At 43.0% G+C, this 20,178-nt stretch overlaps 1 pseudogene; it reads right to left on the bottom strand.

The window, feature by feature from the left end:
* Positions 1-10,780: 10,780 nt before the first annotated feature.
* On the bottom strand, positions 10,781-10,960 carry LOC141150565 (U2 spliceosomal RNA; annotated as a pseudogene).
* Between the last annotated feature and the right edge of the window lie 9,218 nt (positions 10,961-20,178).

Genomic DNA, 20,178 nt, shown 5'->3' on the forward strand with positions numbered 1-20,178 from the left:
TATTTTGAACAGGTGAGCCCGTTGTACTCACATCCCCAATGCTCCTTGAAAAAAGCATTTCCTCAGCAGTCAAAATACTAAAGGGGTTATGATGTTCAAACCTGCCTCCACCCAAGAGTCAAATCTAAATCTGACTCCTTGTCGTAGGGGAAAAATCAAATTCCTTACAGACATCTCCAGGGAAGGGACATATCACCCTAACATTGAACATATGAGACAAACTATAAATTGAGGTTGAGAAAAACTAATAAAGCAGGGAAAGTAGAAAGGGAGTTGCCACTTCAATTGACGGAAGATCCCACTGTAATGACCAGGTAATTACAGCAGGGAGATTTGCTGGGCAAAAGACAGAGTCTGAGATCCATATATTCAAGAAGCAGTGAAGTGAAATATCTAACATATTCAGAGGTAACTCTTGTTCTCTGCAAAGAAAAACTGGACAATTGCAGTTAGACACACTGTCTCCCGTGTCCAGATATGAATGGGTTTGCATAGATCCAATATTTCTAGGAGATGTAGTGAAGAGACGGATATAACGTATTTACTCACATCACCGTAGGGCCATTAGAACCCCTCCAATTTAATAATGTGCTGATAGTTGATGCTATACATGCCATATTTCATCTCTATCGAAAGGTAAAATTGTGATAGGAAACATGATTACGATATCTACCACCTGGGATCTCTAGGGGCGAAGATATCCTGTAAGTTGATGATCTTATAAAATTCTGAAGGGCTGAGCACATCTCACAAACAGCCGCCACATGAGCTCAAGGAGAGATATGTGGGCGTAACTTTGATATAATAAAAAGCACAAATTGTGTTTGGTCCTTTGTCAGTCCTTGGAAGGTACAGCTTGGTGTGGGATGTGTTCATTTTCCTAAGGGGTATCTCCCTCTACTAAGCTCTGAGCCATTTCCGTGACATAAGGTTTAATAATTTTCTTTCGTTAATCCTTTTTACATTATGTGATTGTATATACCGTATTGTTTTGTTTCCATTTTGTATCATCTTTGTATATTTTTATAAACACTGTCTACCTTTCTGGATTAAATACATAAAATTTAATATCTCTGTGTCTCATACTCTGTAAACCGCACCCCTGAAGCCATAGGATAGATGTAACGTGGGTCCAATTGACCTGTATAAACAATTGGTGGTAGCAGATCATGTTCCTTTTTTCGTTATTGTAGAGCTGGCAGTGACCTTACTGGTTTATATACATACAGTCATGACTGGGATTGGAGAAAGCAGAGTTGGTCTCCCAGATAAACTGGTGACAGAGGTGTGATTTGTGTGATCTCTCCGGTTTCATATGTGACATATTGGTACCAGCGGTGAAACCTGCATGACTCCCCTGGCTGGAATCCTTGACACTCTTCATCCCCAAAGTCAGGTGCAATCATAGGGCTCATCAGCCACACTACTTCTTGCACCCAGCAAAACCTCCATGCCAGAATCCTCCTCAACAAAATGACTACTTTCATCACTTACGTCCCCGCCCAGAGCCACCTGCAGGGAGTCTGGCTTCATCTCCAGAGTGAACCGCTAGGCCGAATCCTGTTTAAGCCTTTTGGCTCCTCTCCAGTTAAGAAAATCATTTTTTTTTATCCATGTGGTATCCATGTGGTCGGCACAATCCTCCCCACTGCAGTGAGGGGGCACCACTACTCCTATCTGTGTCAGTTGATAGGGGACTCCTGCTTCACACACATCAGCAATTACTTCTTTGTCACTGTCACTTTTTTAAGTGCACAGGGGTATAGATCAAAAATTTGGGCATTCAAAAAAAAAAAAAATTTCCTTAACTGGAGAGGAGCCAAAAGGCCGAGAAGCGATAACTCAAACAGGATTCGGCCTAGCAGTGCACACTGGCCTCAGCCTGCCACCCGTTGTGGAGATAGGGCCAAATAAACCCCGGAGGAAGACATCTTGTCAACGACTAGAAGCATGAAAACCGACAACTCTGCTGCTTGTTGCAGCCACCATCCACCCTTTTTAAAGTATCACAGCTTGTAAACGCTTTTGGTAGCCAGCCGAGAGTCTTTAAGTTCTTCTTTGAGAGATTTTCATCCATTCTTTCTTGGAAAATTCTTCCAGTTCTGTGAGATTCCTGGGTTGTCTTGCATGCACTGCTATTTTGCGGTCTAGCCACAGATTCTCAAAGTTGTTCAGGTCAGGGGGCTGTGAGGGCCATTGTAAAACCTTCAGCTTACACCTTTTGAGGTAGTCTATTGTGGATTTTGATCTGTGTTTAGCATCATTATTCATTTAAATAAGCCATCCTTTCATCAACTTCATCTTTTTTAGATGGGTCTTATGTTTGCATCAAAATTTTGTTGAAATTTCATTGAATCCATTCTTCTCTCTACCCATGAAATGTTCCCCGTGCCATAGGCTGCAACACAACCCCATGCTTAATGGTTGGCGAGATGTTCTTTTCCTGAAATTCTGTGCCCTTTTTTCTCAGGATATACCTTTGATCATTGAGGCATAAGAGTTCTATTTTAACCTCATCGGTCAACAAGATTTGTTTCCAAAATGCATAAGGTTTTTTTTATAATCTTTTGCATACATCTGACACTGAATTTTATGGTGAGGATGCAGATGCAGGAGAGGTTTTCTTCTGATGACTTTTCCATGAAAGCCATATTTGTGGAGGTGTCTCTGAACAGTAGAGCAATGTACCATGAGTCTGCTAAATCTTTCTTAAGGTCATTTGCAGTCAAGCGGTGAATCTTATTTGCCTCTTCAGCAATCCTACGAGCAACTCTCACTGAAGTTTGCTTCCAGAACTTACCTTGACCTCCACTGTTCTTGTTAACTGCCATTTCTTAATTACATTTCAAACTGACAAAAGGTCAACTTGAAAACGCTTTGCTATCTTCTTATAGCATTCTCCTGCTTTGTGGGCCTCCACCATTTTCATTTTCAGAGTGCTAGGCAGCTAGAAAAACCCATGGCAAGGCTGCTGTTTTTTGGCACAAGGTTAGACGAGGCTAGGTTTTGCATTACTTGGCTTTTCCTAACGATGATAGTGAACAAGCCATAACCCTAACAGGCTAATTAAGGACTGAAACTTAGACTAAAGTTATCTGAGCACACAGATCTCCAAGGGTGCCCGAACTTTTGCATTGACAATGAAATTTTATTCTGAACAATAATACAAAAGCCCTTAAATTTTATTAACGCAGGTGCTCAAACTGTTTTCCATTACAATTTACACAGCTTTGAAGTCTGCCTCTTACGCTTCGACAAACTTTTTAGCTCAAGTCTCTTTGGGTATTAATTTCTTGAAATGCATCTCTTATGTAATTTTTCAAATCACTGACACTTTTTGGTTTTCGAATATAAACTTTGTCCTTGAGTACTCCCCAAAAGAAAAAATTCATTGGGGTCAAGTCTGGTGAACGTGCCGGCCAATCCATTTATTAGGAAATGTTTCATCAAGATACTCGCGGACTACTCTTGAATAATGTAGAGGGGCCCCATATTGTTGGAAATAAAGGTCATTTGAATTAGGCTGTTGCTCTAACTGGGGAACAACTTGATTCATTAGAATTTCGAGATACTTATCTCCTGTGACTGTTCCATCAAAAAATATTGGTCCTAAAACACCAAAACTTGAAATACCACCCCAAACATTGACACCAGGCTCATTTAGTTGTTGCTTTAATGTTAAATGCATGTTCTCATTATGCCAGTAAATACAATTATGTTTGTTAATATGGCCGGATAATTTGAAAGAAGCTTCATCACTCCACATAATGTTATCTAAAATTACTAGATTTTCTTCAATTTCGTTAAGCATAATCTCACTAAATTACAGCCGTCTGTCTTGATCATCCTCCAATAAACCATGAATTAGACGTCCGATAAGCTTTCCACCCAATAGATTTCAGGATTCGCATGATAGAAGCTCGTGAAATTCCCAATTCCAAAGAGGCTCTTCTGGTGGACTTTTTTGGACTCTAAACAAATGTTTCTGCAACAAGTTGTTTATTATCTTCTGTACAGACTGTTTTGGTTCGACCAGTTTTTGGAGCATTAAGGATTGAGCCAGTGGCGTTAAATTTTTAAATTTGTCACTAATGCGGTAAATGGTTTGTCTCCTTGAGGCTTGAGTACCAAATGTTTCAACCAATTTGCTCTAACGGTTTCAGCATTTTGAGATTTCCAATACTCTGCTAATATTCATTTTCTTTGATCTGTATTTCAATTATTTGCCATTATCTGAAAAGAAAACAGATTTGGGGGAGATCTATCTGTGAAAACTAGATCTGTGAAACTGGCTCAGTTGCCCTTAGCAACCAATCAGATTCCACCTTTCATTTTCCAAAGAGTCTGTGAGGAATGAAAAGTGGAATCTGACTGGTTGCTAAGGGCAACTGAGCCAGTTTCACTTTACACCATGTTTAATAAATCTCCCCCTTCATAACCTTATTACATTCTGTCCACCAACTTTTGGACCACCCTGTATATATATATATATATATATATATATATATATATACACACTGTGTGCAGAATTTTTAGGCAACTTGTATTTTAGAGGATTGTTTTTATTATTGATCAACAACTATGTTCTCAATCAACCGAAAAGACTCATAAATATCCAAGCTTAATATTTTTGGAAGTTGGAGTGGGTTTTTTTTAGATTTGGCTATCTTAGGAGGATATCTGTTTGTGCAGGTAACTATTACTGTGCAGAATTATTAGGCAACTTAATAAAAACCAAATATAATCCCATCTCACTTGTTTATTTTCACCAGGTAAACCAATATCAGTGCACAAAGTTTAGAAATAAACATTTCTGACATGCAAAAACAAAAACCAAAAAAATTAGTGATCAATATAGCCACCTTTCTTTATGATGACACTCAACAGCTTTCCATCCATAGATTCTGTCAGTTGCTTTATCTGTTTTCGATCAACATTGCGTGCAGCAGCCACCAGTCTCCCAGACACTGTTCCGAGAGGTGTACTGTTTTCCCTCCCTGTAGATCTCACATTTTATGATGGACCACAGGTTCTCTATGGGGTTCAGATCAGGTGAACAAGGGGGCCATGTCATTATTTTTTCTTCTTTTAGACCTTTACTGGCCAGCCACGCTGTGGAGTAGTTGGATGCATGTGATGGAGCATTGTCCTGCATGAAAATCATGTTTATCTTGAACAATACTGACTTCTTCCTGTACCACTGCTTGAAGAATTTGTCTTCCAGAAACTGCCAGTAGGTCTGGAAGTTGAGCTTCACTCCATCCTCAACCCGAAAAGGTCCCACAAGTTCATCTTTGATGATATCAGCCCATACCAGTACCCCACCTCCACCTTGCTGGAGTCTGAGTCGGAGTGGAGCTCTCTGCCCTTTATTTATCCAGCCTCTGGCCCATCCATCTGGCCATTCAAGAGTCACGCTCACTTCATCAGTCCATAAAACCTTTGAAAAATCATTCTTAAGATATTTCTTGACCCATTCTTGACGTTTTATCTTATGTTTCTTGTTCAAAGGTGGTCGTTTTTCAGCCTTCCTTACCTTGGCCATGTCCCTGAGTATTGCACACCTTGTGCTTTTTGATACTCCAGTAACGTTGCAGCTCTGAAATATGGCAAAACTGGTGGCGAATGGCATCTTGGCAGCTTCACACTTGATTTTCCTCAATTCATTGACAATTATTTTGCGCCTTTTTTGGCCAACGCGCTTCTTACGTCCCTGTTGGCTATTTGCCATGAAACGCTTGATTGTTCAGTGATCACGCTTCAAAAGTTTGGAAATTTCAAGACTGCTGCATCCCTCTGCAAGACATCTCACAATTTTGGACTTTTCAGAGCCTGTCAAATCTCACTTTTGACCCATTTTGCCGAAGGAAAGGAAGTTGCCTAATAATTAAGCACACCTTATATAGGGTGCTGATGTCATTAGTCAACACCCCTCCTCATTAAAGAGATGCACATCATCAGATTTACTTAATTGGTAGTTGGCTCTCAAGCCTATGCAGCTTGGAGTAGGACAACATATATAAAAAGTATCAAAGTAATCAAAATACGCATTTGCCTAATAATTCTGCACGCGGTGTATATGTATATATATATATATATATATATATATATATATATATATATACAGGGAGGTCCAAAAGTAGGTGGACAAATATATATATTTTTTCCATAGATACAAAGGAAATGTGTCTTCTGTAATTTTAGGCCTTTTAAAGATCATTTAACCCCTTCAGGACCCAGCCTATTTTGACCCTAAAGACCTTGGCATTTTTGTCAATTCTGACCAGTGTCCCTTTACGAGGTAAAAACTCTGGAACACTTCAACAGATCCTAGCGATTCTGAGAATGTTTTTTCGTGACATATTGGGCTTCATGTTAGTATTAAATTTAGGTTGATAATATTTGCGTTTATTTGAGAAAAAATCAAAAATTTGGTAAAAATTTTGAAAATTTTGCAATTTTCAAATTTTGAATTTTTATTCTACTAAACCAGAGAGTTATGTGACACAAAATAGTTAATAAATAACATTTCCCACATGTCTACTTTACATCAGCACAATTTTGGAAAAGAAAAATTTTTTTGGTAGGAAGTTTGAAGGGTTCAAAGGTAATCAGCAATTTTTCTTTTTTCCAGCAAAATTTACAAAACCATTTTTTTTAGTGACCACATCACATTTGAAGTCCCTTTGAGGGATGTACATGACAGAAAACACACAAAAGTGACACCATTCCAAAAACTGCACCCCTCAAGCTACTCAAAACTACATTCAAGAAGATTATTAACCCTTCAGGTGCATCACAGGAACTAAAGCAACGTGGAAGGAAAAAATTAACATTTTAATTTTTCGAACAAAAATTTTCTTTTAACCTCAATTCTTTCATTTTCACATAGGCAACAGGATAATATGGATCCTAAAATTTGTTGGGCAATTTCTCCTGAGTACATCGATACCTCATATGTGGTCATAAACCACTGTTTGGACGCATGGCAGGGCTCAGAAGGGAAGGAGCGCAATTTGACTTTTGGAGCTAATTTTCCATTCAAAAAGTGAAATGGCACTCCTTCCCTTCTGAGCCCTGCCGTGCGCCAAACAGTGGTTTATAACCACATATGAGGTATCGGTGTACTCAGGAGAAATTTCCCAACAAATTTTAGGATGCATTTTATCCTGTTACCCATGGGAAAATTAAAAAATTTAGGCTAAAAGAAAATTTTTGTGAAAAAAAAAGTACTTTTTCGTTTTCACAGATCAATTTGTGAAGTACTTGGGGGTTTAAAGTGCTGACTATGCATCTAGATAAATTCCCTGGGGGAGTCTAGTTTCCAAAATGGGGTCACTTGTGGGGGAGCTCCAATGTTTAGGCACACAGGGGCTCGCCAAACACGACATGGCGTCCGCTAACAAATTGGAACCATGTCGCGTTTGGAGAGCCCCTGTGTGTCTAAACATTGGAGCTCCCCCACAAGTGACCCCATTTTGAAAACTAGACCCCCCAGGGAACTTATCTAGATGCTTAGTGAGCACCCCCAGGTGCTTCACAAATTATGTAGTGTATGTCAGGTTGGTGTACGGTGTGGTATAGTGTAGTGTATACACCACACACACACACACAAACAACCTCACATACACTACAACACACACACCAACCTGACATAGGTTGGTGTGTGTGTTGTAGTGTACGTGAGGTTGTTGTGTGTGTGTGTGTGTCTGTGATGTTGTGCATGCCATGCTAGTGTGGGTGAGTTCTGTAGGGAAGGTCAGGATGTGTTTAGTCATTCAAACACAGTCCCGGTTTCTCTGGAAAAGTTTCACATCGGAAATGAGTGACCTTTCTTGTCCCCCTTTTATGGCAGACCCGGCACCTTTTTCTTACTGTGACCTCACAGGGAAAATGTTGCCCTAGTACCACACGGGAGACTCGAGTTCCAGGGGTGCTGGGGCCCGCTTCTTCTTCACCTCTAAAAATCAGGGCCTTTATCACCGCCTCCTGGAAGTGGAGGAAGGTGTTGGTGGTCTGGCCTGCACATCTTGATAGCACGTATGCGTTATACAGTGCCATTTGAACGATGTGCATGGCCAGTTTTTTGTACCAAACCTTCGCCTTCCACATGGCACTGTAGAGCTCGAGGACTTGATCAGAAAGATCAACTCCCCCCATGTGCTTGTTGTACCCCAGGGCACAGTCTGGTTTGTGGATTGGTGCTGGGGTACCTCTAACGGTGCTGGTCGTGGTGCCGGGACCATGGATTGTGGTCAAGAAAAAGACGTCCCTTTTGTCTTTGAACTTCACCACAACCATGCTGCCGCTACATTGGGGTCAGCTCTCACCCTTTGGGAGAGGCTGGTCAATTAGAGTCAAAGGGAGACCCCTCTGGGTTCTGCGCACAGTACCGCAAGCGGCGGTAGTTCTGGCAGAGAGGGACTGAAATAGTGGAATGCTTGTGTAAAAGTTAACGTATAGATGGTAACCTTTATCAAGCAGTGGGCGGATCAAATCCCACACTATTTTCCCACTCACCTTCAGAGCAGATGGACATTCTGTGGGCTGGATCCTCGAATCCTTTCCTTCATACACTCTAAAGCTGTGAGTGTACCCTGAGGCACTCTCGCACAGCTTGTAGAGTTTTATTCCGTAACTGGCCCTCTTACTGGGCAGGAATTGAAGCCTCCATTTGAAGTGGATGAGGGATTCATCCACAGAAATTTCCCTTTGGGGAACGTACACTTCAGCAAAATTGTTGCTGAAGTGTTCAATGACCGGACGAATTTTGAACAGTCTGTCAAAATTCGGGTCATCGTGGGGAAGGCTGTCTGCGTTATCCCGGAAATGTAAGAACTTGTGAATGACCTCAAATCTTTTGCGGGTCATCACCATTCCGAACACTGGAGTTTGATATAAAATATCGGTACTCTAGTATTGGCAGATTTCTGGTTTCTTCACAATGCCCATGTGAAGTACCAGTCCCCAATATTTCAACATTTCTACTGAGTCAATGGGACTCCAAGTAGAAAACATTGAATTTGGGTTTGCAGCAAAAAACTGTTGGGCGTAGATGTTGGTCAGCTCCACCATGAGACTCACAATGGCCTCAGAGAAATAGACTTTGAAAAAGTCTATTTCCCTGAGGTTTGCTGTCTCGAACTGGATTCCTGATTGGGGAAGGAAGTGGGGGCTCGAATCGGACAAGGGGGAAGCAGAGAAATATTACCAGCGGCGGCGGATCGGTGGCAGCAGATCGGCGGGGTGACCAAGCTCCTCAGCTTCCACGGACGGAATGAAGCTGGGGAGCTTGGTCAGCAATTGTAAACAACCCCCTCCACATCTGATTGGAGGGCTAGCGTCACATGGACACTAGCCCCAATCAGATCTGGGGGGGGGGACAGAGCTGACACTCCCCCCAGCTAATGGCTGATGCTATATGCATCAGGCCATGCCCAGATCGTAAATATTTCACCAATTTCCATTGGTGAAATATTTAATTCATTCCGATTGGCAGTTTCACTTTAACGAAACTGCCAATTGGAGGGGTCATAGGCACGGGGGGGTTAATCCACCCCCCTTGGGGTCAACTACAGGTTGTCCAGTTGCAGCAGCAACTGTGACACCTGAGTGACCGGGCTCGTATGCGCTGCAGGGGCGCGATCCCGCCATGTCACAGACGCTGTGACATGGGTCGGGAACGCACCGGTTTCCATATCACAGACGCTGTGACATGGGAACGCACCGGTTTCCATGTCACAGACACTGTGACATGGGTTGGGAACAGGTTAATCTTCTACTTGCTTAACTGTTCACAATAACAGTAATTTTGACCAGGTGTGCCCAAACTTTTATATGCCAGTGTAACCAAGGTAAGTCATATATATAGATAGAGAAGCACGGTGGCTCAGTGGTTAGCACTGCAGCACTGAGATCCTGGGTTCAAATCCCACCAAGAACAACATCTGCAAGTAGTTTGCATGGGTTTCCTTCGGGTACTCTGGTTCCTTCCACACTCCAAAGACATACTGGGGACATGCCGATAATGTCTGTAAAGTGGTGTGGAATTAATAGTGCTATGAGTAAAATAAAAAAATAATATGCAAAAAACAATAATCTACAATAATAACAGCAGTGAAGCAATATATATAAATACCAGGGTAAAGTAGGAATGCCTAAGTAGCAGATACTACAATAAAAGCAGAAATGGAACAATACAAAAAAAGATAATAAAATATCATTGTGAGGTCAACGGGCAATGGGACAAGTGCAGTGTTCCATTTCAACCACTGCTCAAGTTGCTCAGGTATACAGCCATAGGCAGTAGTTTACATCTCCAATACAGATAAAACATGTTTTTTTCATTCGCAGACAGAAAATTGAAAATTAAGTGCGTCACAAGAGACATCAACCCCCAAAAAACAAAAGAAATGCATGGTACTCAGCAGCTCCTTCTCGCAGTGGGTCAGTTTAATTGGAGCAGCAGCAGCTACAGTAAATCCCTGTCTGTCCATCCATCAAAAAGGAAGGGACAGATTACATAGATTTAATTACATTCAATTACAAATTGAACAGGTTACATAGATAAAAGCAATGCACACAGCTTTAGATAAGACGGACAAGATGTAGCAGAGTTGGTAAAGTTCAGCAGAGAGGAGTTTGTCTGACTTGCGCAGCTTTCAACCTGAAAAAGCAAGGAAATAAAGAATTTTAAAAAATCAATAAAAAATCAATCAATCAAAATAAACAAGATATATTGCACTTTCAATTCATTCTGTTTTTGGAAACTGCATTAGGAAGGGGGTGCACCGGTCCTGGAGGTACTGCAATACCAGGTCAATGCGTGGAGTTGACAGAGCAAGCTCTTTTTCCATCTCCCTGTTCTAAAAATCCATTTCATATATGGTCCCCAGATAGGGGACGTATCAGATATTAAACTGATAAGAACAGATTTTTTTTAAACCATTCAGGTTGTTTTGTAAACAACAGAATGAAAGTCCACCAAAACCATCATCTTTGTTGCTTATCTATAACTCATCATCATGGTTATTATTTATTTTATTTATAAATCTAACATTTCCAGAAATAGAATTAGTAAAATTTGTACAATATTGTTCTCAAAAAGGTCCATAAAACTACTGGTACCTCACCAGATAGTGCCATTTTATAACCTTCCAAATGCCTTCTGCGTCCAGTCCACCACCTCTACTCTTGTCCCATTTGTATATGAAGATAAGCCTTGACAGGATTAGCCGTACACAGTTGTTTACGGCAACTATTTTTCTTTTGAATAATCCCAGGTTTCTCACATCCCAAAGACTTTCCATGACATACACCATAATTAACCACAAAATCCTTTCAGTCACTTTATCACATGCTCCCAAACATAGCCACTCTCCAGTTAATGTAACTCACACCTGCTAATTCCTTACATAGACCACCCACACCTTCCAAACATTATACACATAATCGCAATGCCACATCACATGTCTCACTCGCACCACACTCTCTCTTGGACACACATTCGTTCTGATTGCATCTCTTCTTTTTTGTACATCCCTCACAGGCAGTATATCATGCAACATCATCCATACCACATCCATCTGTTTATTCGACATACCACATGTAACCAACTTCTCCCATGCATCCACTACTTCATTAAATCTTAGATCATAGATATTACATTCAATCTCATTCGCTCTCATTTTTTTCATCACCGCTTTTGGTTTCTTAAACTTACACATTGACACAGCCAACAAATCATTCTTTCTAATAAACCTTTCAATCACCTCATACCACACAGGAGGTTTAGAAGCCACCGGTACACTTCCATCTCTTTTCACCCAACACAACCCATATAACATCCATCCAGCCATATATCGCACCATATTAGAACCTTTGTTCCTTTTTTCCATTAGTACTATCACAGCTTTTATATAATTAAGGCTCAGAAATATTTACATTTCTGGAAAGTTCAGACCACCATTCTGATGTTTTATATAGATGCTCTTTTGTTAATTTTTTCATTTTACTCCCCCAAAATAAAAGTAAAAATTCATTTCTGTACTCTTTTTATTTTTTTCTATCGGGGTGGAAAGACCCCAGCAATATAAAGTATTAGTAAGTAAAATGGAAGTATTACTGACTTAATTATTAGTACCTTTCCTTTCAAAGTCAACTCACACATTCGCCAAAAATTCAACTTTCTCTATCCATAACCCACATTCATCCCAACTTTCAGCACCCTTTAGATCCTCATTCAGCAATACACCCAACAGTTTAATCGGCCCTTCCATACATGTTACACCATCCATCCTAATCCTACTATCACCAAAGCATTTAAAACAACATTCATTCCAATTTACCCTAAAAGCAGATGCATCACAGAAAAAATCCATTAATAACTTCACTCTACTCACAGACGCCATACTCTCACAATCACAACATCATCCATATATCCCAGCACCTTGACATTCATTCCTTTACTCCCAGGTATTAGCATTCCTCTTATCGCTTTCTCTCTCTTAATCCTACATAACAAAGGTTCAACCACACTGACAAACAAAACAGGGGAAAGAGGGCACCCCTGTCTGACACCTGATTTATTCAGGAATTTATCACACAACCATCCATTCACTAAAATTTCACTCGTCACATCATCATACAAACATCTCACGCCATCCAAGAATTTCTTGGGGAAACCCATTTTTCCTAACATTTCAAACATAAACACATGCGACACTCTATCAAACGCCTTCTCAAAATCCAAAGGCAATAACATATCCTTCTGCTTTATATCTTTACAGTCACCCCATATATCTCTCAACAACAAATTACCACTTATACATCTCCCAGGCACAGCACACACTTGATCATCTTTCACAACCTTCACTATAACTTCAAGCATACGGTTTGCTAAAATCTTACAATGCACTTTGTAGTCGGAATTTAGAACTGTGATTGGCCTCCGATTCCCCAATTTTTTCTCTCACCTTTTTATGTATGAGCACCACCACACCTTCTACAATAGATTCACACAGTTCTCCATTCACCCACATATACTTCCGTCAGATCCGCACCCATGCACTCCCATGCTCCCACATACAACTCTACTGGTATACCATCTTTTCCCGGTGTTTTGTTTTTCTGAGCACTAAACACCACCTTTCTCACTTCATCCAGAATCACATCCTCACACAAGTTCTCACATTCATCATTATCCAATTTATCGTCCAAGCTACCTAACACTTCACCCATCAAACCAGAATCAATCCATTTATCCCCATTCAGTCTACTATAGAAACCATTTACCTCCTCAATCACACCCTCTTCCAGGTATACTCACATCATTCTCATCCAACAATTCATCCATATCTGTTTTTTCCTCATTCATTTTTATGAAAAAATATCTGTACATTTTTAGTTTTTTTTTTCAGGTGTTCCATTTTCATTTTGTACATGATTTATTTTCCCTTTCTCTCAATCGCACGTTTTAGCTCATTCTTCACTTCCACTAAGAAATCACTCACATCACTCCCAGACATACTGCATTTTTTGAACTATTTAATCCGTGTATTTAACTCTTTAAATTTATTTTTATACAGTGTCTTTTTTGTAGCCCCATTTTCTGAAGAATTTTTGGATTTCCTGTTTTACCCAATCCCACCATTTTAACACATATGCAAACCTATTTTTATAATATCCCAATCTTTCATACTTCTTTTTAAAAATACATTCAGCTTCCATACACCGCTCCCATGCACAAACCTCCCCTCCTCCCTGAACATACCCCTCAAGCACTCGTGGTCTGAGAAGGGGACCGCACACTGATCAAACTTAATACACTGCAGATTTTTGGAGAATAACATCCGATCAATTCTTGATTCAATTCTCCTTCAGTTTGCCCTATATGTGGGTGGTGGTGAATTGTCCGACCTTATAGTAGCGGCATCTAAAATTGAAAAATCAGAATTAAATTAGATTTTTTTCTGTTTAATTGCGTTGCGGACGATAACACTGATGTAAAGTCTCCAACAATAATCAGGGCCGTATTTGCCCTTAGGCACTTGTAGGCACGTGCCTAGGGCGCCAGAATTCGGGAGGACGGCGCCTGAGCGGTTTTTTTTTTTTTTGGGTTCGTGCCCCAAGCCAGCCGGGTGGCTCCGCCCCCCCCCAGCGTCCGCATCAGAGCCACACCCCCGCATCGGGCCCCCGCTGTCTACAGCAGGAGCTTCACTGATAATAGCATTGCCAGTGAAGCTTCTGATGTAGAGACTGGTTGAGGACCTGTAGTGACATCGTGATCATGCGACTTGTCATGTGACCGTGATGTCACCTCAGGTCTTGCAGTCTGGAGAGCTTCAGGACCTTTGATGAGGGCCTTGCATTGAAAGAGGAGCATGCTCCTGTCCTCCTGCACAGAGGGGGAGGGGGAGCCAGAGACCGGCATCTACCAGCCTGAGCTGCCAGATAATGAGAAACACTATGGCCAGCATATTAGCAACTCACGGGAAGGTGGTGACAGGAAAAAACCTGCTCACCACCCATAGCCGCAGGAAAAGAATGCCTACTCGGAAAGCAAGATAGAAGAAGCGAAGACGAGTAAAAATGGCATAAAGGGACAATATTTTATTATTCAAATATAAATATATAAATAGTAATACCAAAAGGGTACATACAAAAACATTGGGTGATCATAGGACATGGGAACATCCCGCTACAGCTTAAAACCCCTCATAGATATACATTCCTATCCAAGGTGGATACAGACACAGTTCATAAAGAGTTAAAGCTGACGCGAAACGCGTGTCGAGGCCCTCTGTGGATGTGAACGATCTGCCCCCCTGTGCCCTCTACATCATAGAGACTATACTAACTGCCTGGGTGAGCCTGTCTAATAATTTATTGAATAGTACCATTTCTTCACTTGAGATAATGGGTGTCTCACCTTGGCTGTACTGACACTTAGTATTTTCCCTATGTACCCATTTTTCCTGCGGATTCATGTCCTTCTTTTTCCCCTCTTTTTCTCCCTTTAATCTTTAACTCTTTATGAACTGTGTCTGTATCCACCTTGGATAGGAATGTATATCTATGAGAGGTTTTAAGCTGTAGCGGGATGTTCCCATGTCCTATGATCACCCAATGTTTTTGTATGTACCCTTTTGGTATTACTATTTATATATTTATATTTGAATAATAAAATACTGAGCTGCCAGATAAGTCTGCGTCCACCTGTGTGCTGTTCTGTTCCTGCAGTGTAAAGCGGTGTGTGCAAGTGAGGTGTGTACAGTGTGTGCTGTCTGTGAGATATCTGTATGAGTTTATATGAACATGTGTTGTCCTGCATACATGTGCTATGTCTAATGTGTGTATCTACTGAGCATTAGTTGTTCAGCGCGTGTGTATGCCATGTGTGTGCATTGTACGTGTGTGCCTAGTGTGTGTGCATTGTGCATGTGTACCTTGTATGTGTGTGCCGTGTGTGTGCATTGTACGTGTATGTGCCTTGTACGTGTTTGTGTGCATTGTGTACTTGTGTGTGTGTGTGTGTGCATTGTACTTGTGTGTGTGCATTGTACGTGTGTGTGCCATGTGTGCCTTTTACTTGTGTGTGTGTGCCGTGTACGTACGTGTTTAAATATGTATGTTTATATATTTTATTGCATTATTCTAACTTGTATATGTAGATGGCCAGATATAGACACAGTGACATTATGTGACACACAGTGTGTGTGTGTAGCTTCCACACTTCTAAATCCTGACTGCATAGATGAGAGCTCATAGATGTAAACATATTGGCAATCATCCAATGAACGAGCAAAATTCTGTTCATTCATCGGGTGATGGGATTGTTTATGGAAGAACAAACATTATTGTTCTCAGCAGCACATCGCCCGGTGTAACCTGCAGATCTGCTGCTGATAATATGATACAGTATGGGGACAGATTGATCATTCTGTCCCCATCATTCTTCCTCAGCGGGTGTAAAGAGGCCGGGAAAAACTGTAGAACGACTTCAGTGTTGTCAATCACGCTCGTTTAATGGCCTGTGCTTAGAGCATGTAAATACAACCAAAATCTTTCAGTGTGATGGTGCAATATGTGAGCATTTGTGGCCCCACTTTAAACTTTTGCCTAGGGCCCCACTTTACCTAAAACCGGCCCTGCCTCTCCCATCATTCCCCCTCTGCATTTGACGCAGCGGCGCGATGACGTCACTTCACCGCGGGTCAGACAGTGGAGCTGAGAAACTGAAGCAGCGGGGGAACGAGGAGCGGTGAGTGTGTATTTATTTAAATGTGGTGCCCATATTACTGGAGGACTGTGGCCGCACTATGCCCTATGGGGCCGCATTATACTGTATGGAGGACCATGGGGGCTGCAATATATTGTGTGGAGGACTATGAGGAGTGCAATATACTATATGGAGGACCATGGGGTGCATTTCATTGCATGGAGGACCATGGGGAGTGTATTTTATTGCATGGAGGATTATGGTGGGCGCATTATACTATATGGAGGATTATGGTGGGCGCATTATACTATATGGAGGATTATAGGGGTGCATTATACTATATGGATGATTATGGGGGCGCATTATACTACATGGAACGCTATGTGGGGCCATTATAGCATTTGGAGGGTTATGTGGGACCATTATACTGTGTGAAAGGAATTATACAGTATGAAGGTTTGTGTGGGGGTCATTTTACTGTTTGGAGGGATAGTGCGGGCCATTACAATGTACGTAGGCCCTTTAATGTGCATGGAGGGCTGTGTGGGAGTCACAGTCGGGGGGATCATACTTTGTTGGGGTCACCATACTTTGCCTTGGGAGTTGAGGTGGGGTACAGAAGGGTCAATATACTGTGCATGTGGAGGAATTCACTATGGGGGCACTTTTGTTGGCATCATACTTTTTATGGGGGCAATGAAAGAGAAATCTAGGACTTCAGCAGGAGGAAAATTACTATGTAAAGCCTGGAAAGTTGTGAGATTTGTTCTTCTGTGACCCCGACAATTATTTAATTGTTGTTTTTTTCTTTTTTCGGAGTGAGGGGCCCAATTGGAACTTCAGCTATGAGGCCCCATGATTTCTATGTACGCCCCTGCCGGGCACTTGAAGTTCCTGTGGAGGCCCGGGCAGCACATCGCTGGCGGCGGCTCATCTCAGCAGGCAGCGCCGGTAATTGTGTCCTGTTGTGATGTGCCATTGCGCCGACACTGCCACCCAGGCCGTGGTGCCGGTGCATGATGCTGGCTGAGGAGCTGCCGCTTCTGCAGACAGTCTGCTCTAGACTGCAGCATAATTGATGATGGTGGGCGACAGGCGGTGGGATCATAGTTTAGGCGCAGACTCGCAGTCAGCAGCTGGTACTGTGTTCTGTGCTGTGCACAGACAGTACAGCCAGTGGGCAGCAGTGCCAGCCTGACAGAGCCCAGACTGCCTGAGTCTCTGACTAGTCTCAAACTCTGAGGAGTCTGACTAGTCTGTGACTGTTGTCACTGGTCAGACATGATGGCAGGCAGCAGCAGGGAGGGACACAGTGGGGTCTGAATCCCAGACATGGGCTGCATCAGGCACTGCAGCACTGCATATGGGCCATATGCAATGCTGCAGTGCCTGCTGCAGCCCGGTTCTGCGTGGGCCGCTCTCACCCCCCCACCCCTATATACAATGCTGCAGCCCTGTGGTCTGTGTGAGCCACTCCCATCCCCCCCACCCCCATATGCAATGCTGCAGCCCTGTGGTCTGTGTGAGCCGCTCCCATCCCCCCCACATGCAATGCTGCAGCCCTGTGCTCTGTGTGGGCTGCTCCCACCCCCCCCACCCCCATATACAATGCTGCAGCCGTGTGGTCTGTGTGGGCCGCTCCTATCCCCCCCATATACAATGCTGCAGCCCTGTGGTCTGTGCGGGCCGCTCCCATCCCCCCACCCCCATATGCAATGCTGCAGCCCTGTGGTCTGTGTGGGCCGCTCCCACCCCCCACCCCCATATGCAATGCTGCAGCCCTGTGGTCTGTGTGGGCCGCTCCTATCCCCCCACCCCCATATGCAATGCTTCAGCCCTGTGGTCTGTGTGGGCCGCTCCCATCCCACCCCCATATACAATGCTGCAGCCCTGTGGTCTGAGTGGACCGCTCCCACCCCCCCACCCCCATATGCAATGCTGCAGCCCTGTGGTCTTATTTCAAGGCAGTTTGTTTGCAGGAATTTACCCCTACAAACCTTTTATATAAAGTAGGAGGACACTTGAGTAATGTGGCAAAAGACAAATGTAATTTTATTTATGTCCAAAATTCCAAAATATTAAAAACATATAAAAGTTACAGTAGCAGGGGGATAAGGTACAAAGTGCCAGAAGCTGGGGAGTACCAAGGGGAAACGGGCAATATAAGGCTGTAGATGTACATATACAGTCAGTATAAACACAGGTGAGTCAATGTAAATATATGGATAATGACGAGATTTGCAACACCAAAGGAAAGACGGCCCCCAATATCATAACAACCATCCCGCACTATGCGGGTAACATAATGTGAAAGTCACAGACAATGTAATTTGGCATACAGGGAGACTCAACTTAGTCGTTGCATATACACAGATTCCCCCATGTTAAGGGGAAGGAGGGGGTGTTAGTGAGGTCATTAGTCCATATGGCACGTAAGCCTAGTAACTCACCATGAAGAGACAGAATCAAGAAGGCCCACGACCCCTACATGGAGTCGCCAGCTAGTGCGATGGTTGAAGACGCGCCCCGACGCGCGTTTCGCCGTTCCTTCTCAAGAGGCGCTGACACATGCACCTCCAGGACCTGAAGATATACACCCCCATCAGGTCACGTGATCAGAGAGTGGAAGAGAGCTGATTGGGCTGACGCGACGTGTGTGCCCGGAACCACGCCCCCCACTGCACGCGCCGCAGCCGTCAAGTCCCAGACACGCTCCCGGGGATAAGGTCACCCCCCACCTCCACTAGAAATTAAACTTTTACGTCCCATACACAATAATACACACATAAGGTCTGTATACAGACAGTTTTAGAGGTACAAATTACATTAAAGTCAATTCCTACAGACATAAAGAGATGACAAGGATGTCTTCAAGAGCTCTCTTCTCTGATTAAAGGGTGTCTCTACTGTAGAAATGGTCCATAGAGATGATGCACAAGGCTTGACAAAGGAATAACACTAAATCTGGAAATAGGGACAAAAAATTAAATGTTAAAAACAAAAAGATAATAAAATCAAGCTAAAGGCCCAAAAGCACAGACTAAAGGATCAAAAAGCTGAGGGAGAGCTGAGGGGACACTAAATTACAAAAAGGACGAAAAAGTCAGGCTTTCACTGAGGCCACGCGGGGCTAGGGTGACAAGGACCGTAATCCATCTGGCCTCTTTCTGCGCAAGGTAAAGTTTGGAACTGCCACCCCGAGAGCCCAAATGTACCACATCAATACCATACACCTTAAGAGTGCGTGGATTGCAGCCATGGGCCGCTTTGAAATGTCGTGGTAGTGTTTTGAGCCCACGCGGGTCCATGATAGACTTGGCCGCGCCAATGTCCCGTACATGCTCCCGCACTCGAACCCTCATGTCTCTTGTGGTGAGACCCACATAGATTTTATTGCAGCCACATGTGGCATAATACACCACATGTGTTGTGCTGCAAGAGATGTATTTGGAGATTTGGAAGGTGCGGGAGCCATCAGATGACACAAATGATGAACAGTGAAGGACATTGGCGCAGGCCATACAGTGGCCACATGGAAAAGATCCCACCCTGGGCCCGCGTGACCCAAATGGATTGGATGCTGGTGGGACATAGTGGCTGGAGGTGATAAAATCACCCAAATTCCTAGCCCGTCTGGCTGTCATGAGTGGATAATGTCCCACAAAATCCCTCAGGGAGGGCTCCGTGCCGAGAATGTTCCAGTGTCGTGAGAGGACCCACCTCATAGTCCCCCACTCGTGATTGTAGGTAGAGATGAAGCGGGTCCTCTCAGGAAAACCAGAACGGGGTGGTCAAGCGGGGTATAGAAGATGACTGCGGGGGGGTACCACGTGCCCTACCACAGGCACGGCCAATGCAGCGATTGCTATAGCCTTTCTGTCTGAAACGTTCAGTCAGATCTGATGCCTGTCTCTCAAAGTTGGCGTCGGTGGAACAGATGCGTTTCGCCCTCAGGAACT

This window comes from Phyllobates terribilis, unplaced genomic scaffold (genome assembly GCF_046119375.1).
Source record: "Phyllobates terribilis strain yellow unplaced genomic scaffold, ASM4611937v1 Scaffold_5__5_contigs__length_657084704, whole genome shotgun sequence".
Taxonomy (NCBI): domain Eukaryota; kingdom Metazoa; phylum Chordata; class Amphibia; order Anura; family Dendrobatidae; genus Phyllobates; species Phyllobates terribilis.